General features: G+C 44.6%; 1 protein-coding gene and 1 long non-coding RNA gene across 3 annotated transcripts in view; one reads left to right on the top strand and one right to left on the bottom strand.

Moving 5' to 3' along the window:
- Maml2 (mastermind like transcriptional coactivator 2) overlaps positions 1 to 26,168 on the bottom strand; it is a 321,229-nt gene that overhangs the window by 66,869 nt on the left and 228,192 nt on the right. The window lies entirely within an intron of this gene.
- Positions 8,493 to 21,668, top strand: LOC121135625. 2 transcript variants are annotated; one of them, XR_005872727.1, is made up of 3 exons: positions 8,493 to 8,615; positions 8,847 to 9,016; positions 20,738 to 21,668. It is a non-coding gene; the product is annotated as an uncharacterized LOC121135625 (long non-coding RNA). The 2 variants fall into 2 exon arrangements; XR_005872726.1 differs by lacking the exons at positions 8,493 to 8,615; positions 8,847 to 9,016 and adding an exon at positions 19,587 to 20,024.

Raw genomic sequence — 26,168 nt, 5'->3', positions numbered from 1 at the left:
CATTTTTTCCCGTTTTTGTTTTGGCTTCCTTTTCCTTTTCTCCCTTTAAACTTTTTCTCTGTGAAAACATCTCAAATTATTTCTAATTAATAAGTGTAACACAAAGAAGGGGGGTCCATATCACCTTCATTTTTCTGGAATCTTCAGTGAGAAATGTCTTTGCTCTTAGTCTGTCTGCACTTCTTTTCAGAGCAGCAGAGCACGCTAAAGGCAGACAGGCACTTTCTGTTTCGCTAACTGGCCTCTCCTGGTGACAGCAGTGCTACCTGAAAACAGCAGAGTCAGAACGTGCCCCAAGAGCAGAGCTGTCTTCAACCAGCATGGATCTCAATTACTGAAAACATGTCATGTTCCCAACAAGGTAAACCAGGTGTTCAACCTCAGCAAGGACCAAGGAAATAGGAAACCATCACTCATAAGAAATAAGTTCCACCTTCAGCATCGTTTACAGGCAAACTTCTTATTCAAAAGGAAGATGACTCATCAGCCTGGGAATCCAGCATGGGACTGATCAAGACCCCCTGAATCTGGGTGTCAGTGAGGAGGCCTAGGTAATCTATTGAGCCTTGGACAGCAGATCAGTACCCATCCCAAGTATACACAAGGTCTCTGGACTCCCATAGAACAATGTGAGGTGCACTCTCACCCTGAACTCTTGGGGAAGGGTCTAGGCCCTGCCCTATATGAAATGACAGACTATGGACACCCCCATGGAGGGCCTCACCCTCCCTGGGGGAAAGAGGGGATAACGGGGGGGGGGGATGGGGGGAGGGCACGGGAGGAGGGGAGGGAAAGGGAGAGGGACCTCGTACTGACTTGTGAAGCAACCTTGTTTCTTATCTAAATTTAAAATGGAAAATAAAAAAAATATTAATAAAAAAAAACAAAAACAAAAGGAAGATGACTAAGTAATCACATTTTTGGGAAAGTTCTTCAGCCTTGAAAGTCTTTCCTATCATAAATTTAATAAGAAGGATAAAGTGAGCCAAGCTTAGGAGGGGTTGGAGCAGGACAGGCTTTGCACCACACACAATGACTTCAAGGAACTGAGACGTGCCACACTGTGACGTGGACTTTATAGGTAGCTCGGTGGCGCACTGTCCAGACACTAGGCGGTTTTAACTGGGAATGCCATTGGGGTGAGGTAGTGTTTCCTGTGCCGCTCTAGCATTTCAATAAGCATGCAGACACAGCAGGGAGGCCTAGGTAAAAAGTTCACAGTTGGAGGGGGCGCAAGCACGTGCACTCTGCATGCTCTCAACCACGGCCAGTGGAAATGACCTCTCAAGAGCGCAGAAGGGAACAGCACATGGAAATCATTTGAAACTTGCAGAACATGGATTTCAGGGGCTGTGATAGGGTGGCAGAGATTTCTCTCAAAGGAACTCTGAAATGGGCAGTGACAGGAGGAAGGGAACTGTAGCCTCTAGTTACCGTTAAGCTCGGAGTCCTTTACATGTATGCTGGCCGGTTCTACTTAGAGTCTCCGGGAGGGCTGCTCTTCATCGTGTCATGCCTGTAGCTAAGCTAGGTCTCAGTGCTGCACCAGCGGGGTGGGCTGGCTTCCTTTGCAGAGTTTTCACTCATGACTTTTTACCCAAGGGCAATTTTCCTTGTAGTTTTCTTTACTCGTGTGTTTGTATTGGTGACACTTCCTCCCAAACCTTCATCTTCTGTTACCCAAGAATGGTGTGTTACTGGTCCATATCAAAGGGAAGCCAAACGTGATTATGCTGCCTCCTCCAACCCAACCCCATTCCAGCAGAGCCACTTTCAGCAACTTCCCAGTAAACACAGGGGGAAACCCCAAACACTGTCCAAACAAAGTCCCCCACAGCTGCTTCCACTCTGAGCACTCTCTCTGTCCATTTTCTACACCTTTGCCTGCCAGAGAGACCTGGCCTCCTGCTGGGCCAGGTCCCTGCTGAGTTCTGGCTTCTGACAGCCATCAACTCATCTCCACTCCTGTCTGTCACCGGCACGCCTCAGGGCTCCCAGTCTTCAGGGACCCTTCTCCTGGTCCTCGGCGCTATGCCCTCCATCCCTTCCGATATTCCCGTCTCACAGGCCACCCTTCGTGATCCACTATTTGTTTACTGTCTGCGTTCTCCGATCAGGTGTAAGTCCTGAGAAGTCAGAGCTTTTCTGCTTTTAAGACAGGTACCTACAAGCCCAACAGCTTGAAGCATGGATGCCTGTTTCTCCTAGAGAAGAACACAAGTAAATGAGCAGTCTCCGTAATAGGAAGCACGTGGACCTGGTTGCTGGCTACACGTCAGTCAAGAGGCTGGCAACTTTGTGAGTGCCACACCAATGAATTGACACAGGGGTCCCCTTATGCCCTGCAATGCAGACCATCATTCCTGTTTCCTCATAAAGATTTATCTACGTGCCTTTGGGCCCAGTGCCTTTTCAAAGCCTATGGCTTTTTAGAACCTCTTAGTTTCTCAAATAGCCATTCAATCAAGAAAAAAAACCAACAAAGAACACTTAGAAAAAAAAATCTTAGTTTCTCTCAACTTATGATTCTCTTTCAAACTGTATTTGTTTTGAATTCATGCTATAAGAAGGACTCCTAACTCCAATGAATAAATGTCCCCAAGTTCCACTTCTAAATGCTGTCTCAATCCCCTCCCCCACTCTTCTTATCTTTTACAAAAAGGTTTCCAAGGCTTCGATCGTTTTTCTGAATGTACACGGTTTAATATGGAGCTGGGTTCACGCCAAGGAGTCCAATTGGGGCAGCACTCACACCATCATCATAGTGGGCTGAAGGGAAAGCTCATTGGCACAGTGCTCAGAAACCAAAGGGCCTGAGTTAGATTTCCAGTGACAGACCTGACATATGAGTCAGAATTCCTGTGAAAGACCGTGTCACAAAAAGGTGAATAGTACTCAAGGAATGACACTCTGGCTCATCCTCTGGCCTCTACATATGTGTGGGCACACAGTCTACATGTGAGCAGGCACATACACATGCATACACTATATATATATATATATATATATATATATATATATATATGTGTGTGTGTGTGTGTGTGTGTGTGTGGTACAACATGTAATTAGCTCAGTGTATTAAACTTTAAACTAGGATTAAAAAATTAGGCAGTCCCTGATCAAGTCCAGTCTAGAAAATAGTTTGTACACTGGTCATGTCTACTCTAGAAAATGCTGTTTAGAAAAGAGTGCTTCTACTATTCCCGAAGAGTCTATGGGGAATGGGCATCCAGTGAGATGTGGGTATGACTTATTCTGCTGGCTTGTCTGAACATTGAAATAAATAGTCACAGAGTGAACACTTAAAGGACCCAGGCTTTGGATGTATAATGTCATCTAAGTCAGGTCCCTTTTCTGTTGTAGTTAGTGCCATGGGAAAATGCCTGGCCTCCCCAAGCTCAATTTTCTCTTTTGAATGTAATCAAATTCATGATTCTACTTGTAGAAGCCAGTCTAGTGGAGTGTGCAATATCTACCTGCTCAATCCATGATTTTCCTTGCCCTTCAGTGTGGCAACAATAGTATCTTCCTCAAAAAAAAAAAAACAAAAAACACTGTGAGGCTTAAACAAATTAAGAATGCAAAGTACTTGGGACAGTTCTGGGCACAGACTAAATCTTGCCTTTGGTTTAATTATTACTGTTCTGTAGAACCATAAGACTTGCCCGTTCTTTATCCAGGAGGTCTGGAACACACTCCGTCACTGTTCATCATTTCAGATGAGTTCTAAGAGTAGACCAGAGTTTAGAAATGATTAGAGCAGGGCACTGGTGGCACACGCCTTTAACCTAAGCACTCAGGAGGCAGAGTTAGGTGGATCTCTTGAGTTCAAGGACAGCTTGGTCTACAGAACAAGTTCCAGGACAGCCAGGGCTATACAGAGAAACCCTGTCTTGAAAAACAAAACAAAATAATAATAATAATAATAATAATAATAATAATAATAATAATAATAAAATAGAAATGATTATAATTCACGTCTTAAACCACACAGCCACCATTTCAACAGGGATTAAATTCTTAAGAAACTAGAAGGAATGTTTTGTGTCACAGTGGACAGGAAATAGCTGTCTGTGCAATGCAGAGCGTCTGCCTTTAAAAATGGTAGATTTGGGCAATGCTCAATTACAAGCCTGGTAGGTTTTTAAATGCCTAACCATATTTTTAAGAACATGTGAACATGTGTGTGAGTATGTTTGCACGTGTGAGGGACAGAGGCCAAAATCAGGTGTCCTCAATCACTGTCTACACGACAAGGTAACCCACTGAGCCCAGCATTCACTGGTTTGGATTTGGACAGACTGGCTGGCCAGCAAGCCCTAGGCATCCTCCTCTCTCCACCTCCCCAGCTATGGGTTAATGGGCATTTGCTGCTGCCACCCGGGTTCTCAAAGTGAGTTCTTCGGGACTGAGTGCAGGTCTTCACACATGCAGAAAAACATTTGCAGGCGGAGCCGTCTCCATATCCCCTTATGACATTTAAACCCTAAGCCCCAAGAAAGTTACTATGAACATTGTCCTGGTTTTCTCAAGTGTTTATGCCAAACCTAAAATAACACACCCAGGATAGCAACTGGTATTAATTCTCAGGCAAGGCAGGGCAAAACATGTTACCTTTCACAACACACTTCTGTGTCAGGCCTGTGTTTCTCCTTTGCTCTCATATTTACACATGAGCTCACTTTAGGAGAGAAAGGGAGGCAAAGAACCTTAGTTCCATTGTTAGCTCCCCAAGTTCTTCCCATGACAACAGAGACAATCATCAAGAAGACCCACGATGCATTGCCCCAGTATCCATAAAAAGGGTCTAGGTCTTGTATGATTCGGGGAAGCTGACAGTCATTATGAACTACTGTGTACCAGGAACTTAACGTAAAAGGCATCGAGTAAGCTGTATAATTACCACATCTGATTCTCATTTTACAGTGATCAGTCTTGGAATTTAGGTGCTTTGATGACAACCACTCAGCTAGAGACTGACAAAGTCAGGATTTGAACCAAAGCTTGTCTGACTGCAAAACTGATACAGTTGGAAACTCAAAGTTGGCTACTTGTGTCTGGTTTTGGCCCAAATACAAAAGGAGAATTGGTTAGGTTGGCTTTTGGCTAACCATGACACCTGATTCTATGATCTTCTTCCCCCTCCCTGACCTTTAAAAAAAAGAAAAAGAAAAAATAAAAAGATTGAAAACTCATCCAAAGACAAGAATCAGAAACCAGGAATCGACCACTCAAGAAGAGCTTGAGTAGACCCAAATTCTATGGTCCTGTTTCAGAAATCTGGCCCCCAGGAAACAGTGGGTCTCCCCCCTTGGCCATGGCCACTCCTAGGTCTTTCTGGCACTGCCTAGACCTTGCTGTTGGTCATCATTCCTAGTGGTGGTGAGAGTGTAGCTACTGTCTCTGCACACTGGGTGTTGAAAGCTCGCTGAGACTGGCCCACGGAGCTGCAACGAGAGTGCAAGGCTGAGCTCAAGGGATGGGCTGCCGAATTTCCAGTGCGTCAGCATCCACATCTTGACGCAAGTCTCTGCTCCTCTTTGCAATCCCCAGTAACCATGCTTGCTGTGATCCAGGCATTTGATGTGGTTTTCAAGGACTGGACATCTTATTTAACCGGAGACACCACCTTTAGACACAGTGCCTGCTCTTATTGATGATAGGAAACAAAGCTTCCTCAGATAAGAGTTGACCTCAACTGGGTCAAGAGTCCACAAATTCCCGGGACCAGACCTCTAGGAATGGATTCTATTAGAGGGGAGTAAAAAGTCTGGCATGTATTCAATGGATATTGAATTAGACATTAATGATGTGCCAGATGTCATCTGAGGTGCTGGGTGTGTGCTAATGAATAATCCTAAGGAATCAGCTGTCCTTAAGTTCTAGCAAGGGCAGATGAATATAAGCAAAAACCACTAGGAAGCTGCTCGCTCAAAGGTGGCAATGCTACGGGGAGGAATTCACCTAGACAGATGTGATAGGGTGGTGCGGAGAATGGGAAGCGAATGGACTCTGAGATGGACATACACTCGATGCATTCTGGGAAGGCGAGCATGGCCGGAGGGGACTGGGAGCACAGTGGGAGCTGAGATTGGAGGCTCTCTCTCTCTCTCTCTCTCTCTCTCTCTCTCTCTCTCTGTGTGTGTGTGTGTGTGTGTGTGTGTGTCTGAGAGAGAGATAAACAGAGGCAGAGAGACACATACACACGGATACAGAGAGACACACATACAGATGCAGAGAGAGAGATGAAGTTCATAGGCCAGCCTGACTAAGGTAGAGCCTCTGGGGGTTCCTGTTTCTTCCTTTCCACTAGATACAGGCAGGCTGGGATTACAGATGCATGCTGCTGCGTCCAGCTTCTGTGTGAATTCTGCGTTTGAACTTGAGCCCCTCATGCTGGCTTTACTCGCTGAGCTGTTTAACCAGCTCTTCTCGTTTCGTTTTTAAAGCACACATTAATTCTGTTGTTAGTATACAAGATTTAGAAAACCGAAATAGCTTAGAAAAGAGCCCAAGCAGAGAGAAGAAATGGTATTATTGGAGTCTGTAGAGTTCTTCGAGCATCGGTAACATTGATAAGGGGGTTGGATGAGAAAGGGCACGCTGACAGTTATGCCTCTTGTCTTAGATTTCACTTCGAGCCCATGTTACTTACACATTTATTCCCCAAGAACAACTTCGAATACCTTATTGTGCAAGCCCGTGGTTTCAAGTTTCTGCCTTAAAGGCCCTTGTGACCTCTGTACAGAGTTTTAACATTTTTTCCTGCTTTGCTGGCTTGCGGGTGATGACAGAACCAAGCATGGTTCTTATAAACAGGGCCGAATAAATCAAACATGTCTTCCTAAGAAAGGGGCAGTTCTATCGAGAAAATACCTATCACAAGTTAGACTTTAAAAACAAAACCAAAGATTTTTACCTATTGCCATTTCTGGCTCAACAAAATTTCTCCATCATGCAGTTAAACGCCAGCAGAAGTGTCACTACTTAATTATGTGAGTGCCGTGACTCATAATGGCAGTGCATACATCATTTCACTTGGGAAGTGCTTTGTTCTCAACTACTTCAGCCGGCTTTACAGGAGCCCTCATCAGCCACTGGCAGGAAGACAGTTCTCTGCCTCTGGACTTTCTCTTGTGCAGTAACTGACCTGGGCTCATTTTCTTTGATGTTCTAGAAACACTGACTTTTCAGAGATAGAGGCAAAGTGGTCTGTGACAGTCCCTGTCCCGACACCTGCCCTACGGTGACAGTGCTAAGTCCTGGAGAAGAATAAAACAATGCTGACCCCAAACTGAAGAGAGGTGACCAATTCGTCCAAACCTTCCTCTCCCCCTCCTTGCTCTCTCCCATGTTCTCCTTATTGATGCGATCTCTTTTCCTCAAAATTTATTTTATGATCTTTTTCTGAATGCAGGCAGAAGATGTAGTCCACTCTTATGAAAGAGGACATGAAGCTAAGGATTTGTAGTTCTAATTCTGTCATGGACTTTTTTGTTTCAGTGGTGGATATGTACATAAAATATATTTGTTACTGAAATTCAATATAAAATTTACTGAGAAGCTTCACAGTTTATGTTGTGAATGCCAGTTCTAATCACATATAAGTTCACTAAGTTGTATAGATTTTGAATTTGGCTAATTTGGGTGTGTGATGTTTTTATTTATTTGTAAGCTGTCTTATAATCATGTTTATTGAAATTTAAAAAACTCTCTTTAAGGCATATTTTATTTGAGGTATCTCTATTCTTTTATTAAGTAAACAAAGAAAAATTTAGAGAAACCATACATCCACTTTAGGAGATATAAATGCATGATAAATCACTTAAAATCATATCACCTGGGAGGCTGAGAGGAGCGTGAAGACAGCAAGGTCTGGGTAAGCCTGGGCTACACAGTCAGCCCCTGCTTAGAAAAAAGGAGTCACGTTCCTTAGCCAATAATAGCCGATTAATTAAGATTACAGATTTATCTTGCAACTGTAGGATACACAGGTTCACTTTACCTTTTAGTTTCTGGGGGACTAGATAGTGGTCTCTGACATTGTTGCTTACTGTTGTCTTCGCTGATTAATCTGTTGTTAGTTCTGCATCTCTAGTGTGGCTAAGACTTGAATGCACTGGCCAGGACAACTATCCCTCTAAGCAATACCTGAGGGCTCAGAGGCCCCCAGGATGGAGAAGGCTAGTAGAAGCTTGAGCTGTTCCCCTAGTTTATATCTGGCTAGCCAGCCATATATTCAGAATAGTAGAGTCAGATGCAACTAAACATTAGGAGGGCTTCCTGGGGGCAGTGCAGTTCCTTATGGAGAATGTTAGCATCAAGTCTAGACAGGCTGATTCAGCAGGAAGTGGTCACAGAGGGGCTGGTTTTGCCAGCACAGCCACTGGTACTTAGGATTGTTTAAGGCACACCGGGTGACACCTAGTCAAGGAATGAATGCACGGGAAGGGGTGTGGCACTATGGGAGTGCGGGTGTGTAGCCCTCTGTAGACCTAGGTGCTTGCTATGGTGCAGCTGGAGTCTTAGGGCAGCTTGCAACGGTGGCTGGTGAACTGCTCTTCCTGCTCACTGAGCTTTTCAGACTCCCATCCTCCAGGACAGCCAGGCTGCAGGTGGGGACTAGGAGCAGCTAGGCACAGCCCTGGGCTTCTCAAGTGAGAAGGCAGTAGGAAGTTTGCGGGGTTCTGATTTTGATGTAGTATGTGGGCACATTTTGTTCTGATGTGTTGAGAAGACCTGTGGATATCTGTGCGTGCTGGATTTTATTCCACCATTTTTCTTTCCCAGGCACCAACTCTCATCCCTCTGTCCCTATTTCTCCCCATTTGGTGGTTTCTCTGCAGCTCCTCCTGTGTTTGCCTGGCGTACAGAGATGTATTGGAAGAGTCAAACATGATGTATGGCCACCGGCCACTTTGAAGACTCGCTGCCCTCATGGGCAGTCCGTCTGACCAGTCACAGCTACAGAAAAATCACCCCTCGAGGCAGTTTCCTCCAATTTCATCATCAGAATGTAAGTTAGGAGTCTTTTTCCTGTTTATCTTGCCTGCTTCATCCTCTAAGGGTATATACAAACTAAAAATTTTGGAAAAACAACTTAGAAGGTAAGATTTTGTGGGACATTGAGTTGTATTGACTTCTATCTTGAACTAATTATGTCAAGTAGTTACAGAATTTCTCAATTCTTCACTCAGTTTTGCAATTTCCAATTTGTACTGCTCTTGCTCAGCCTATGTGCCAAGGACAATTCTAGCTACAAAGTGAGGGCCACATTCTGTGCAGTGAAACTTCACTTTAGGGCATGTGTTAGCTGCTGGCTTTGTACACAGCCCTGTCAGTCTGTGCAGTTGCTGATGCCCGAACTCTAGAGGTTGACTGCACATGTAAATGGGTCTAACAGTAACCTGGGATTAGATCACAGCTCTAATCAAGTTGTTTGCAAGTGAATAGACTGCTCTGATATATGTTAAATGAATGCAATGATTTTACTGGAAAAGATCTCCAAGACTCAGACTGCTTCAGAAAGTATGAGCCTAGATTTGAGCATTTACATCTCTAAATAAGCTACTTGTACTCTAAGCGCCAGGGTTGTATACCGCAGGGAGGAGAAGGAAAGGAACCAAAGGGAGGGGATTCTTCACAAGGTCTATCATATCGTAAAACTAGATTTACTACAAAATGAGCCCTGAAAGGGCCCAGGGGTCCTGTCTCAAGCCAAAGTGACTGTATCCAAAGCTGTGGTGATGGACCCTCACTGCCAAAGGAAACAAGGAGGTAAATCTGAAAGCCTTCAGTGTGAGCGGCTAACCCTCTCACACAAGTCTCCAAGATTAAACTTGTCTCTCGGTGGCTCCATTTCAGTTAAGTACTTTAAGACCTCAGTCCAAACCTCTTCTCTTAGGATTTGGCTCAAAATATTGATAACCATAAATTTCCATATTTATGTCTCCAATCTGTGAGGACTTAAAAAAAACTATCATGGAAACTAAGTTCAGTCTTAAAGAGACTGTGTATTTAATTTACACAATGCAATCTGATTACAGCATTAATACTATCAGAACATTGAGTCAGTTAAATGAACTGCATTGTATTCTTCGTGCTTTAAATCTTGTACTTCTATGGTTTGGGAAAAGCACATCAAGCCAGTCTTGCAAAAAATGCCTATTGATTTTGGTTACTTGGCTACACCTACCACAGCACAGACAGATGAGCTTATGTGGTCTCAGGATGTTCGGCAGGCCTGTCTCCAGGCCCAGGGTGCTTCCGTGTGCTGGAAGGACTGAGCAAGGCTGAATAAGGAACTAGGTTTCTGTAATGAACTTAGCAAATGGTTCAATTTGCTCAATTTTAAAGGTTATGCTCTCAATTTTTAAAAATGCTAGCAAGTATTTTCTCCCCTGAAATGGAGGTATAAGTAGGCAGTAGCTAGCTGTTTTGATTTTTGTTATGTCTACCCATGGAGATGAAATGTAGCTCTCCTTTCACACAGCAGGAAAGTATGCTGCATACTGGCTCGATCACCTATTTTATCGAAAATTAAAACAAACAAACAAAAAAACTGAGGCAGAGGGGTAAGCCGCTTAATGGGTCAGCCAAACAGTCAATGACACTGAAGTCATGTGGGCTGGGTAAGCTCAGATTTTTAAAGTGTAGAGTCACATGACAGACAGCCCCTGCTCTGCTGCCAAGTCAAGTAGTTTGCAGAAACCGTGTTTCATAAAATTCTCTTACATGTTCTGGTTTGTTGGTCGGATGAGAGTTCTAACTGACATTTAAAAATGTATTTTCTCTTGGACAAAAATTGAGAAACAAAATGATTTAACCTGTTCAATAGACTGCCCTTGGGAAGGTTATTATGTGCTCTTCCTGTGAAGCTCAACAGTGGTGGCTTCAAGGTCCCCTGAGGTCATTACTCTTTCAACTGACTCTACTTGGGATTCTATATACTAGATAGACCCCACTTCTATGATTTTTTATGTTTAATGTAAACACATGTGTATATAGGCGCCTACAGAATCCAGGAGGAGGTGTCAGAACTCCCAGAACTGGAGTTAAAGGGAGCGTGAGTCACATGATGTGGGTGCTGGAGTAGAACCCAGTCCTCTTTAAGTGTAGCAAGTTCCCTTAACCACTGAGACATCGTTCTAGCTTCCCCTCACCTTCCCTCACTTAAGCCTGTGGCTGTCACCCTTGGATCCTTCTGCCTCGGCCTCCTGAATGCTGGGACTGTGGCCATCTGCCGCTGCTCCTGGCTGGACTCTCTGCTTTTGTCTGCACTTAGCCTGAGAGACAGGCCACTCTACAGGACTACTGATGGTCCAGTGCTATAAAGATCCCCAGCAGTTTCTCTCACAGCAACAACGAGCTGGGATCCTCTGTGTGAGCTTCATGCTATCCTTCTAAATGGCCTCTAATTGAATCAGCAGTCCCCAGGGAAGAGCCTTCACTTCCTTCCCACTGTCTGTCAGCCAAGCACACAAGGATGTTCAATAAGTGATGCTACCAGAGGCACAGGGGCCAAGGAGTGGGAGGGGCAAGTGTGCTTTTGATAATTCCTAGCGGGGGAGGTTAGTAGAGAGTAGCATTGGCAGGAAAGGGGCGAGGGGAACAAAAGAAACCACCGGGCGGCTGAGCCTGCTCTTGGTTTCACTCTTCACCTCAAAGCCAACTGTGGACTTGCACTCAGTTCTGAAACTTCCAGGCTCAGCCCTGGTTGCCATGTAGCTGATAACTAGATTTCCCAGGAAGATATTGATGCTACTGGATGTGTTCCTCCTGCTGTGCTCTTCCCGGGGTAACACCTTAGCCTGGTAGTACTGACGCTGCATCAGTTGTCAGTTAGTGTCCCTGGACAAGAATGCTCATCAGTTAGTGTCCGTGGATAAGAACGCTCATCAGTAAGTGTCCCTGGACAAGAACACTCATCAGACGGCAGGGAGTAGGATTCTATTTGCAGAAGGGGCAAGCAGCTAATGTGGCTCCCATTTTGTCACCAAAGTGCTGACGGTTCAGCCTTCCTTTTGTTGTCCTTTCAGGAGGCTGTACTCACGGCCATTGCATGGCTTGGCAAACTGTAGAATGCCCAATCGTTGTCCACCAGTCAGACAGGCCTTGTTCATTTTAGTGTCCTCTAAGACCTGCCACAGATCCTCAGCACTCCATGCATTATTCAACGTATACTTAAGTGCCTACAAAGTGCTAGGGAATGTGCTGGGGACTGGGGGTTAGGGGTGGCAGAAGGAAGATCATTCTGGAAGGGTTGATGCAATTGGTAAAAAGATCTGAGTCAGGGGTGGGGAGTGGAGGGTGGAGGGATTGGTTGGGGTGGATCTGTCTGACCATAGGGAAACCTGACTGACCAGTGGGGCTTTCCCTGAGTTTTCCTTTTCTTTTCATATTGCTGTCAAAGTGAATGAGGTTTGTGACAAGGAACAGGATGGCCAGTGTGTCTGCTGTAATGCTTGAGGTGAAAAATGTTTCCACTCTCATCGACTGGTGTTCAGAGATGGGCACCCTCCACTGTGTTCCCTTGTCCATTCTGAGCTGACGAGGATGGTCAGCTCAGCTTGTGCGACCACGTCTACCTTTAGAATTTTCTTATCAGCCTCACCATGAGGCCAGACAGAAAGAGTTCTGTAAGTCATTCCAACTCTACCGCTGGCCCATGTGATCTTCCAGGCCTTTGAAATACTCCCTGGGCTGAGCTTTGGAGATGACAGTCAGAGCAAAAGGCATGGGTGTGAAGTTTGATGGCCTCATAAGGCATGAGCAGGGTTGCCATGGTCAGAGTCATATGCATCTTTTTGCTTGACCTACTGTTTTCTGCATGTAAAATTGTACACTGATTCGACATCTGATTTCTTTTGATGTGTGTGTGTGTGTGTGGCATTACACAGCTCAGCAAATTATATGATGTCTATGTCTTACACACACACACACACACACACACACACACACACACACACACACCGCTCAGGGTGTGTGTGTGTGTGGCGGGCGGTGAGCCCAGGTCTTGGAGATGCCTGCCTAGCTCTCACAGCCGCTTCCTGCAGTTCCCAAGAGGAACTTGGGTCTCTGAATTTGGCAGAGATGCTCATTCCCATGGAATCCAGGGCTGCCCTCACACCCCAAGGAACAGCCTGGCAAGGTTCTCACATACTCGAGATGGGCCATAGAGGGGTCTGCAGTCTCTGTATCTGAGGACGAGGAGTGAGAGCCACATGAATACTCGATGGCCTGTCCCTCGGCCCTCACATTAAGTGACTCTTGGCAGCACTTGTTCGTCAGGACTCTTCCCCTGGGGGCCTGGCCTTTGGGCCATGGAATCCATGTTGAGCTCATGTCCATTTAAATGTGGCTCCCTTTCAAGCAATCAGAAAGAAATGTGGCAGACTTTAGTAAGAACAGAACTGGGTCTGTCCGTCCTCCTCCACTCAGAAACATTGAACGGAACATAAAGAGGACAGAAATGGAGCCCTTTGTGGGAATGACCATCTGGATCTACAAACAGAGGCAGGAAAGCTACCAGAGCTAAGATTGCCTTATAAAGTATCCGTAAGCAGGAGAGTTGATCACAAATGCACTTTTTGGCCCAATTTCCTTTCGCTTCTCCCTTGGGACCTCTCTTTCCTGCTTTTTTTGTGCTGTCTTTCTGGACCCCCGCTTTTGCACTGCCTTTACATGTGCAGGGACTTCAGTCTTGCCACCACACGGAAAAGCCTTCTCTCTGACGCCATCTTGCCTGTGAGATGACTACTGCTCACCCAGAAGATGTCTTCTGGGCTTGATGTGGAGTTGAATTTACAGCATGGGGATGCTGCTGGCCCAGGTGGCTGGGGAATATTCTGCATCCTTTATTGATTGTTCTTTTTATAGACCATGGAAACAGAGTGGATGGCTCCAAACTTCTTAATCTCTACAAAAACAGCACATGGAGGGTCGTCTCCAACACTAGGCATGCTCCCTTTTCCATAACGGTGATGTTGGTGCAGGGCTGAGGTGGGCACACCTGCCCTGAGGTTTCCACAATACTCTGTGCATACCTGGGGCTCACATTTCTCCCTATTCTAGAAGACTCCATTTCACTAAAAAGATCATGTTCTTGTCACCTCCACAGTGCTTGGATCAATCAATGAACACTGAACAGATCTTCAAACACTGAACATTCTAGGAAGCACAGCACTCTAAAAATGCCATGGTCCTGTGAGTTAATAGACTTCACATATGGCTAGCCTGAGGACTCACTAGACTTCCTTTAAGTGACTCCTGTAGTAGAGTTGTGTCAGAGAATCTAGTTAAGAATGAGCCTTTAATCCCAGCAGAGGCTGGAGGATCTCTGAGTTTGAGACTAGCCTGGTCTACAGAGTGAGTTCCAGGACAGCCAAAACTACACAGAGAAACCCTGTCTCAACATCCCCCAAACTGGAACCAATAAAACAAGGACAACAGCAACAACAACAATGAAAAGAAGAAGCAGAAGTTTCAAAAGCAAAGGCTGTTGGGAGGGCAGGGACCTGCTTGAGTTTCTGCCTCTGAAAGCAATGTTGGAACCACAGCCAGGACACCAGCAGGGGACAGTATCTAGAGTCTGAGAGTGTGCATAGCAAACTGTCCCCTTCCAGTGCTTGATGGGAAGGGACCAGGTGAGAAAGGTCAGAAGGCTTCAACTGCATGAGTGAATTCCTGGTGACTGAACTTGCTGGCCCATCAGACCCTCTGCTAATGGACCCCTTAAACACAGCAGATGAGGATCCCATCTTCTTCACCCAGTTTTAACTCCCCATGTTTCTTCCCCTATGTGCTATTTTCTGTGGTTTCCAGGAAGCTTATAAGTTCAAGGAATGGGAGTCTGAGTGAATGACTGTCTTAGTTCAGAGCAAGAATTATTCCTGCTCAGTCCATTCCTCATCAGTAACCCTGGATGTCCCTTAAACAGGGCCAAAATGTGCTAAATGACAGTAAATGAACCAACAGGTGTGGAACCCACAGTCTCCCAGGAAGAAGGTGAAGACCACCAATGCATTTTCCATTTAGAACCAGAGTAACTTGCAACTGACTAGCACCTGAGATTAAGGGGTTGGGGAACATTCAAAACTGAAATCTCTTTTGGAAATAATTTGGTTCCAGAACTTCATGGAAAAATATAATAAAGAAATTTGATACACATGGAGTAGTTATTGCATTAGCCAGAGTGAAGCTCGTGCACACACACACACACACACACACACACACACACACACACACACACACACACACACTAAAAGAAGTTAAAGAGAGCAATAAAGTAGCAACTACTTGAGCCTGCATTAAGGTCAGGCCTGTGCAGGGCCCACAGGAAAGTGACTGCTGAACTCAGTCTTACAGGGTTCCTGCTTCATGGAAGAGTCTACGAGACTTTCTGCAGGACAAAGAAAAATAACTGACAGACTGCCAATGCAGATGGACAGTTTGAAATTTCCTGCTTTTCTGAGAAGTGTTCCAGACACACTGTGGCCTATGGGCTGAAGATGGATGCCCCAACATTACAGAGGAACTTCGGGTGACTGTCCAGGCAGTAAGATGTCTCTGTCAATCCTAGTGTTTATATATTATCCTTCTGTGGTCTTTGATGGAGTTGAAGACAGATAGTTATAATTATAGTTTTCCTTAGTTATGATAAAAGATAAGTTACATATAGAACTTTGGACTCACAAGGATGGGATGGATGATGTTTTCTTTAAATCTTGCTAAAATATTGTAACTATGTTCTTATTTGATAACTGTTCTGTTATATACAATTTGACTGTGTTAAAGTTAAGACCTTTTTGTTTAAACAGAAAGGAGGAGATGTTGGGGAAGTCCTTTGTCAATAAAGCACTGCTGGCCAATAGGAATCTAGATATGTGGGACTAGGAGTCCAGGAGGACTCTGGGAAGGAGAAACACAGGAGAGTCGAGATGTAATGCCATGGGGTAGGGAGCCCGGAAACTTCTCTAGTAAGAGACATACTTAGATTAACAATTATGGGGTAATTACTTAAGTCAGAGCTAGCCAGTAAGAAACAAGCAAAGGCCAACAGCTTTATAATTAATATAGTCTCCTGTGTGTTTATTTGGGACTGATGCGGCTCTAGAACCAGGCTGGCAGGAAGGCTTCCCTCAAAAGAAAAAGCTTCTCTTTACAGGCCTGAGCTAGCTTGAGGGCAGGCAAAGTGCCTGCAGGCCTTTTGGCAACAAGATTCTACATGAGGGGTATAGTCAAAAGCAGACAAACATGTATCCAAATTCCAGCTGCATTATTTGCTTATAGTGTGACCTTAAGTCAGTTAGCAGGCTACTCTGCTCTTGAAATCTTTGTCTGTTAGGAATGACAACTGCTCTGGGTTCTTGACTTAGAGCATGCACTGGTCACACAATGATGCTCTGTTAAGTGAGAGTTACTTCCTTCTCCACTGTTTTACAGACTGCAGCAATTAACACACAGCTATCATGATACCTATGCTATGTCGTTTCTTTTCTTCTTCTTCTTCCTCCTCCTCCTCTTCCTCTTCCCTCAAATGGTTTATAACTTCTCTGAAGTTCTTATTTTTTAAGATTTAATTTTATCTGAGTGTGTATGCATGCATGCACATGTGTGTGTGTGTGTGTGTGTGTGTGTGTAAGTGCCTGCAGAAGACAGAAAAGGGTGTCAGGCCCTGTGAGCTGGAGTGACGGGAGTTTTGAACTGCCTGTAGTGATGTGGGTGCTGGGAACTGGACTCTGGTACCCTGCAGGAGTAATGGGCAGGCTGTCTTTAACCGCTGACTCATCTCTACAGCTCTCCACTTCCATTTTTAATTTTAAGAATGTTTTTACGTGCTGAGGCTCAAACCCAGCACATGTGATGCGATCTCTCCAGCACTGAGCAGTAGCCCCAGCCCCTGGAGTATTAACACTTCTCCCTTCCACGTGCTCTTGACCAGTTGACTACCGGCAGACACGGTCCACCAAATAAGCCATTGTAAAAGGCAAACAAATCTAAGAGATCCAGAAACAGGGTCCTCCATGGAGGAAATACATGTAGGGGCACAGGCTGTGGCAGGCAATAGTAATATAAGTTCTGTCTGTGAGTCTAGAGCTCACTGCTGGGGTACCGCTAGAGACCTAGGGCTGCTGTGGAGAGGGATGCAGGGAAAGAAAATAAGCAAACAGACGACAAGACGATCCAAGCGGGCATCAGTTACTACGCAGAAAGTGTGTACGGTGCCGTGTGCTGGGCACAAAGACTTTAGCTAGAGAATCGAGGGCACTCCACTAATGTGCTGCGGTACGCTACGTTTAGCTTGTAGATAGGAATTACAATTACGATAAGCTGCTTGCCTTAGTGTTCAATACTTACCTGTTCACCAGTTGAAAACACTGACGAAAAATTCGGCAAAATTTTTATCCATCTACATTTGGCAAAGGGAAAGGGCAAAGGTTGCTGACAAATCAGCAGGAACTCTCTACCTATCGTAATGGGCTTTGCCCCCATTTCCTAAACTCAGTAAGTCAGGGAGCATCCCGTGTGGATGCATTCAAAATATGACGGCAGGCACCACAGGAAACAAACAAACAAACAAAAAAACCATGAAAGCGACATCTTTTCCCTTTTCCTCCCCTCAGTCCGTGTGTTGACAGTTTATTTCAGATGCACTATTAGCTGTCAGAGGTAAACTAAAACAAGAAAATTACATATAGACTCTGATTTCTAGGATTTTCAAAACCATAATTTAAAGTAGAAGTCAATGAATGCGATAAGAACCATGGCATGCTTTGTTTAGGTGAAGAAAAAAATCTTTAGTGAAATTTCTAGAATACTACAACCCTGTTGACCAGAGACCTAACCAAAGGATAGTACAATATGAGAAAACTCACGAAATGGTTGCATATGGTGGGCTCTAGCAGAAGAGGGAACTAAGCCAGTTCTGCATTTTGGGGAGGGGGATCACAGTGATACTGGCACTCAGAGAAGACTCTGGAGAGGGTCAGACCCGTGCAGAACTGTCGAAGATGACAGACAGGAGGCCCCAGCTAGCAGCCATCAGGCCATGCTTAGAAAAAGGCTTGTCTAGGGAGGAGAGCTGAAGCAGTAAAGTAGAACCCTAGGAGAGACTGCCTCCAGGGAAAAGCTGGATTCAAGCTCACAAGAAGAGCCCGCCAAGTAGCAGAGACCATTGGTACCCAGCCCTTGGCCTCAGCGCTGAGGAGTGTGGGGCAGGGGAGAATTGCTTACTGTCTGGATGCTATAGGGAGGTATACAGTAGTTGAAGAGGAGGAGGTTGAAGATGGAGAGCACTATAGAAAAGCAGGACCAATCAAGATGCAGAGAACAAGCCACCTGTCCGGTACCCATCCACAACTGATATGTCTACAATGCAGCTTTTCCACCTGAGGTGAAAAGACTGTAAAAGCCCAGTGAGACAGGAAGTTTGCTGTGAGACTGTTTCCTGGAAATGCCAGGGATGTGACAGCCGTCAACATGGCTGCCTAAACAAGTCCCAAACAAGGGTGACACCAACAGAAGATATGCTAATGGGCAAGGGAGACATCCCACAGGGCCCCAGTCTTAGACAAAGAACTACAGGCAACTGAGGAATGCTTAGACTTGGGAGAAACAGTCTTCTCCAGAGAGGGAAAACCATACCAATGGGTTATTGGATACCATGTAGTCAGCCCTGAAAACATGCATACAACTAACATTACACGGATTGAAGAGGTTGTGTTTATATACTTCAAAAGGTGTGTGTGCTTGTATTTGTGTGTGGGGGGGGGGTGAGGTAATTAAAGAGACAGAGGCCATGAATTTGAGAGGGGTGAAATTCATCAGCAGGGTCCATAGAAGAGGAGGGAAGAGGGAAAACAATGCAATTATATTTTAATTTTAATCGATTTAATTATATCTTAATTATTTTATTACATCTGAATTTCAAAAATAAGAAAAACGCGAAAAGAAGGAGACTGGGGGAGAATTGCAGTAGCATTTGGAAGGCAGCAGCCCACAGATGGGCAAGGCCATGCAGTTGCGCAACAACCACTGGCATTCTGACTTTCATTCAAAATGGAGTTAGGTGAGGCAACAGACTGATTTTAAAAAGTGGGTTTTGCAGGATTTGGTTTGCCATTTTTAAAGATAGGTCAAAATGACAGAGTGAAGATATCAGACACTCATGCCGATGAAACAGGCCCTGCGGAGCTACAGCTGGAGACCAACCCTGGGCTGCAAGAGGGGCCTGAGGGCCAATGGAGGGAGTGGGGGAAATGGCTGAGTTAGCAAGCGCTGTCCATACCCGCTGCAATGCACATCTGTCACGTTCCTATTGCTACTGTGAGATCGTGGGTCCCTGGCTTGAGCCCTTCTCTAGTCTGTAGCAGCTGGAGTGAGAGCAAATGTGAATCAGCATTTAGGATCTACCTTGTGAGGGGCACAAGTTTACAAACAACCCACACAGTTCTTCCTATGACTTCTCACTTCCTCCAGCACGGCAGAAAGCAATCTTTTTTTTTTTTTTTTTTTTTTTTTTGGTTTTTACGAGACAGGGTTTCTCTGTATTGTTTTGGAGGCTGTCGGTCCAGCCCGGCCTCGAACTCACAGAGATCCGCCTGCCTCTGCCTCCTGAGTTCTGGGATTAAAGGCGTGCGCCACCACCGCCCGGTGAAAGCAATCTCTTGAAGCATCCCGGTGAAACCCTCCCGTGTGGCACTTGGGTACAGGTGGGCTTTCATTAAGATCTCTCCTTCAAAACTCTCACCCCAGCTTGGTCCACAGGACCAATGAGAGGGAATGCTGTGGTTTCCGGCTCTGGAAACAGGAACTTGAAGGCTAGGTCTGTGGGTCAAGGGTAGGCAGACTTCAAAGATGACTCAGTGGAAGAACTTGCAAGGGCCAGATATTCTAACCTTTTGAAGATTGAAGGCTCATGTCTTATTGTCTCTGGCTGTGCAGAAGGGCAGAAAGAATGGTGGGCCATCTGAATCAGTCATTTGTCTGGAAAATTTATGTTTGGAATCCCTATGACATGGAAGGTAGGTGAGGGCTCAAAGGAAAGGGATAAAAGACCCAGACGCAGTCTTGGTCTTCAGCTGGATTGCAGTCTAGTTAGGAAGGCATTGATGAGCCAACAGAGAGATGAAGGAACAGAAAGCAGGAGGGACTAGAGTGAAGGGAGTAGGGAAGAACTGTGTTTGGGCAGAAGGACTCTGCAGAGGGGGAAGAACTGTGTTTGGGCAGGAGGACCCTGCAGAGGGAAGGCAATTACAAGCACTACTTTATGAGTCAGGGGCCACTCAGTAAACAGTGAGCAGAGAGCAGACTGAGTCTGCCGGAAGATGTGGGGGTTTGAACGGAAGCTGTAAGCCAGGAGGTTTGGGGGAAGAGCTGGATCCCACAGGGCTTTGGAAGCAACGTAAGAAATTAGGATTTATCCCAAGAAAATGAAGAACAATTAGAAGTTTGTAAATTCCAGCTACCACTTTAAATGTTCGCGTTGCATGTTGGCAAGACCAGGGGGAAGCAGGCTGGGCTGAGGCCAGAAAGCATTCAGGGTATGTGTGCCCATGGGCATTTTCATTTGGCATTCATTATTTGTGCCTGAGCCTTGTGGGACATGGTGGTGGGCCGTCAACACCTCAGCTTCATGGCTTCCCCTAACATGGATCGACCTCTAGGTAATCTCTCTTGATCTTTATTGCCAATAATGAGTCCATTGACTATCATCCCTGCTCCTGTACCTTTCCAGGGTTGCCTCGGGGATGTTACAGAAGAGTCTAGGCCAAAATTGCTCAATAAGTAAAGGGTGAAAGAAGAGTAGACCCACAGAGGAAGTAATTGGACAAAGACTCAACGTAGCAATGCGAACCAAAGCTCACATCCTGAGGCGTGCACACTCCTGTGCTTACCCTTGAAGACCTGTGAAACACCAAGAAGGGGCTCCCAGAGCTCCCTGATTGCTGGGGCAGAAGCTCAGGTTCCTGAAGAACACACTTCAGATTCATCTCATCAGCTTCTTTCAGAGTTGTCTAATTAGTCTCTCTCTCTCTCTCTCTCTCTCTCTCTCTCTCTCTCTCTCTCTCTCTCTCTCTCTCTCTCTCTCCCTCCCTCCCTCCCTCTGTGTGTGTGTGAAATGTACATTGTAAATTTGATCTTCCATGGTGAAACACAATTTAAAAAAAATAGAACAGTAAGATGACCCACTCTCATTCCAGCAGGTTAAACATTTGTACAGTTTTAATTCTAATTTCAAATGCCTTATTGTAGAAACCTTCTAAATCTCATATCTTTGTTCCTGTCTCTAATGAACTATGACTGTGAAAATTTACTGATTCATGCTCTAAATGTTTTTTTTCCTTTTTATCTCTTTGGATTTCACCAAAGGAAACCACAAAGCCCTCTACCCAACAAATAGCAACTGACTAGAAAAAACAAGACTAATTAGACTAGGTGCAGAGGAGACTGTGACAACAGGAATACACATCACGCTGAAATATCTGCCAGCTTTTCCATTATCCCTTTGCATTTCCATCTCTAGGATCAAATCTGTTTCTTAACCCTACACCCTTTCTTTTCCTAGTTCAGAACTTTGTGTTCAACAGGCTAAATGAACCCCTAATGTTAAGTACAATGCCACTCCTAAAGGTCTTCAGATAAGAATAAAATAAGTGATTGCCTGACTGTGGAGTTGGGTCTTGTGTACTATGATTCAAGGCTGAAATCCCCCCCCATTATTGAGTTTATTTTTTTATCGATAGATACATGAGTTGATGGTCTGTGCTAATGCATTCCATTTTGTCATGAGCAAAAACACCAGAATAATATAATAAAATTGAGTGGAAAATGGGTATCTAGCAAACAGATTCTGTTCTGCGAAAGGATATACCAGCACGTTTAAGAGTAATAGTGATGGCTTAAGAAAGGTCTCTGTGGTTTTACTCATGATGGATTATGAAGGACTGGGATAAAAAGTCCTGTATGAGTCTAGTAGAATCCATAAAGCTGGGAAGATATAAGTCTTCCTCCCCAAAGCTCATGGATGGGGAAGTCCATGCCTTCCTGGGATTTTAAGGTAAGTGCATAGAAAGAGGGTCTTTTGATCGTTAATCATCAGTTTCTCATATACCGTGGGTGCTTGATATGTTTTCACTACATGAATTAATGAATGGAAGAATTAGAATTTATCTTACCATGAAATTGGGAGTGACTCCTAACAAGCTCTTAAAATAAAAGGATGAAAGAATTTCCTTATCATTTAAAACATCTAACCAAATCTCACAACCTTTGCATTAAAAATCAAGTTGTGGGCTGAGGAGTCAGTTCTGCTGGTAAACCGTTTGCTGTGCCAGCATCAGGACTTGAGTTTGACTCATATGACAAATCCCAGGTGGGCTTGGAATACCAAAGCTAGAGGGGTGGTGAGAGCTGGGTCCCTGAGGCTTTCTGGCAAGCCAGCCTATGACAGGACACTGCCCCAGGAACAACACCAGAGGCTGACTTCTGGCTGCCACACACATGCACACTTGCACACATATCCCTACACATATGAATCTGTGCACACGCACGCACGCACGCGCGCGCGCGTGCGCGCACACACACACACACACACACACACACACACACACACACACACACACCCTGTTCTCTTGTCATCTTTATCTGGGATGCAGCTCATGAGCCTAGCAACCATAGAAGGATATGCTTATAATATGAAGGAAATAGTTCATTAAAAATTCACCTGTTTATTTAAGAAAAGATAGATAGAGAGATAGATAGATAGAGAGAGAGAGAGAGAGAGAGAGAGAGAGAGAGAGAGAGAGAGCACTTTACAAGCTCCCATCACCGATTCCAGACTTGATTTTTGCTCTCAGTTGTAGCACTACTAAAACTTTGCCTGGCACACAGTAGGCATTCTAACACTTTTTGAATGAATGGATGCCGAATTTAAGGTAGCACCAATGGGAAGAATCAAGCAGTTCTGAGTCTAGCCTGGAATCCTCAACTCTAGACTTCTGGTAGGATAAACCAGGAGACTGAAAGGTGCATGAGTTTGGAGAAGGCATATTGGTGAATTCCCCTGAAGTTCTGAAAGTTCAAAGCACTGGCTCAGAATTACAGCTAGAAATTCATTTTGTATTTTGGTCTAAGCATTAGTTTCATGGAGAATTAAAACAAAAAATTTCTTCGTAAGCTTCAAAGATGAATGATAACCTAGCAAAGATAAAATGTAAATGTAAATGTAATGCTTCTGGCCTGCCAATGGCAGCCTGTAACTAGCCTGTATCAACTTTTTTCCTTCTTGGCAAGATGTAGTCAAGGTACTTCATGACTGAAGTCACCAAGGGTCACAGAGCCTTGGCAGTAATTGCTTGGCTTTTCCTGAGACTCTTTCCTATCTTCTTTCCATACCTCAACTCTTTGGCCAGAGGCTTGTCATGTCCTCTGGTCTCTCCACTGACTGCTTCCTAGGCTGCTCATTCTTTAAACTCCTTTCTTCCTCTAATCTGGGTCTTGTCTCTAAGTTCTTGGTTCTGGCCCAGTGTGATGACCCTTCAGATAACCTCTAGCCTCCAGCAGAGGCTTGGGTGTTATATTCTATAAAATTTGAATTCAAGATGATTTTTCATTTAGAAAGGAGTTTTATCTGATGCAAGATTCCTACCTGCTATCTGCACATCCAGTGGCTACGAACACTTAGAAGTGTTTCAGAATACAAGAGCTAAGCTGACTCTTCCTCCAGTACTTGGTGTATCTTGAAAGCCGTTTTCTGGGTCTTTGTGTTTAAGGCCTACGTAAGATTACTATAAGAAGGTGGGAAGGAGGGCAGGCTATTGCTTGACTGACACCACTGGCTGATAGGAAGTGAGGAGGATCCTTTTGGCTAGGTAGGGAGAGTGGGATGAGGCTCTTAGGATTTGATTGAGGAACTTGGCTTTCCACTAAGGGGAATGTATAAATTTGTGTTTCAGTCACAACAAACCATCCATTCACTGGCTGAATTCCCTCCTAGGAGCTTTAGACATGGAGAGTTCTAAACCAAATATAGAATCCATTTGAGTTGCATAGATCCAGTGTTAGGACAGAAAAATTCACACTTTCAGGCAACTGGCCATATGGCTTTGGGAAAGAATGCATTTTTAGTTCAAGGGGGGAACATCTTTGGGGAAAAAACATTTTGAGTCCTGATAAGCCAGTAAGTTGAGATGAACCATTCAATGAAAACTCATTGGCTGCTGTGTGGGAAAGACAGACCTTTAGCCTGAAGGGCTCTTAGCATGTCTGCCACTTAACGTGTTTTTAAAGATGAATATTTTCTTAGCATACTCATTGAGAAATGTGGAGGTGGTCTCAACCACTGGGGAATGGTTACTGATTTGGTTATCAGCATGCATTAGTGTGCTTGGGCCCTGGAAGCTGGCAAGGATGGAGAGCTGAGGATGAAGAGTTGTGCACAGTTGGTGATACCAGCAGTGGGTCTAGGAATAAGATGGAGATGCTCCCGGTGGGGGCACCGTGCATGTATTTCCTGTTGGCTGCAGAAGGGTTATCATCAGGAAACTTGAGGCTGATACAGATTTTTAAAAATCCTTTTGTTAACAGCTCTGAAGGCAAGAAGTCACAGATGCTCTGTCCCCAAAGACCTTAGTCTTTCATGAAGTTTATTTTACTGGAGATTAATATAAGAAAAATGGTTTCTTGACAGTCCTTCTAAGGATCTACTATGACATCCATTTCCCAGCAAATCCTACCTATGAGCTATATTTCCTTGTGGCTGGACTCTGTGGCTTTGAAGCAGAACCATGGGACTTCTAGCTCGGGTTTGGATCATTTGAGTTTAGAAAGATGTTGAGCTTGTCTGTGCCTCAATTATCTGACATGTAAGATGGGGCATATTCTCCTTATATGAGTTAAATGAGGCACTTGAAGCCACAAAGATGGAAGTCAGCCTTCCTGTAGGGCACCTTATCAATATATGTCTGTATACATTTAATTATTATCTAATTGTTGATTGTTTCTATGGTTGTAAATCTAGGTCAGAGAGACTGTCCTGTTACACACTGGGCACAGTGTTGGATGACTGAAGAACCACCAACAGTTGTCACTTATTCCTGCAGTACTTTTGTTTGTTTGGAGTTTTTTTTTTGCTTGTTTGTTTGTGGCCTTGGCTGTCCTGGAACTCACTCTGTAGACCAGGCTGGCCTCAAACTCACAGAGATCCGCCTGCCTCTGCCTTCCAAGTGCTGGGATTAAAGGCGTGTGCTGCCGCCGCCTGGAAACTGCAGTACTCTTTACACGTCAGAATTCAAGTCCTTAGTATGGTGTATGTTAATCTGAGACCTCCTTTTTCATGAGTGCTTGCTTCCTTAAAGGAAATATTTTGATTATTCACATCACTTGACACGAGGATGAGAATAATCCCCATTGATTGTGTGGTCTCATTTAGGAATCACCTTGTTCCACTCCCCATACAAGCTCAGGAGATTCTGCCAGTGGCTTAAGGAGACACACAAGGAGTGTGAAGGGTGATTTTGAACCCATGATCATCCAGGACAAAATGCTTGCGTGTGATATTGGAAGGAAGTTCTCTGCTATCTTTTTAAGTCATCTAAGCTTGTCTGCTTTATAAAAGTATTATATGACTATTATGTCATATTAATGTTGTAAGATATATACTACATACAAGTCTGTCTACCCAAGTCCATCCCACGGCTCATAATTAGAACACACATGCGCACACACACACACACACACAGACACCAGACAGGGAGGGCGAATGCTATACTCTTCCAGCTGGTAGCCTGTGGTTTTCCGTTCGTTACCATGCAACTTGCTGCCCTATGGTAATACACACCTGCCAGCAACACGAACAATGCAATATTCAAACTTCTTCCTTCCTTCCAGGAAGAGATTTCTCTACCACATTCCCTGGGGTCAGCACGTACTCACAAGTATATGTTCTAGAGAAGTAACCGATTTCTTGACACTGTTTATCAGGGTAGTTAAACCTCTATTTAATGTAAAACCAAAGGACATGAGGCAACTATGGATTTATTTCTATTTCTAGTTCCTTATTTTGCTGTAGTCATGGTTATTTCACCCTTTATCTCTCCTCCCAGGCATAATCCGTTATGAAAGTCATTCCTGATTCCCCCTTGCTGGGGAAGACTTAAGAGTTCTCA

The sequence above is a fragment of the Mesocricetus auratus genome, unplaced genomic scaffold (genome assembly GCF_017639785.1).
Source record: "Mesocricetus auratus isolate SY011 unplaced genomic scaffold, BCM_Maur_2.0 Super-Scaffold_100040, whole genome shotgun sequence".
NCBI lineage: Eukaryota > Metazoa > Chordata > Mammalia > Rodentia > Cricetidae > Mesocricetus > Mesocricetus auratus.
The sequence above is the reverse complement of the archived record's forward strand: the minus strand, read 5'-3'. Positions and strand labels throughout refer to the sequence as shown.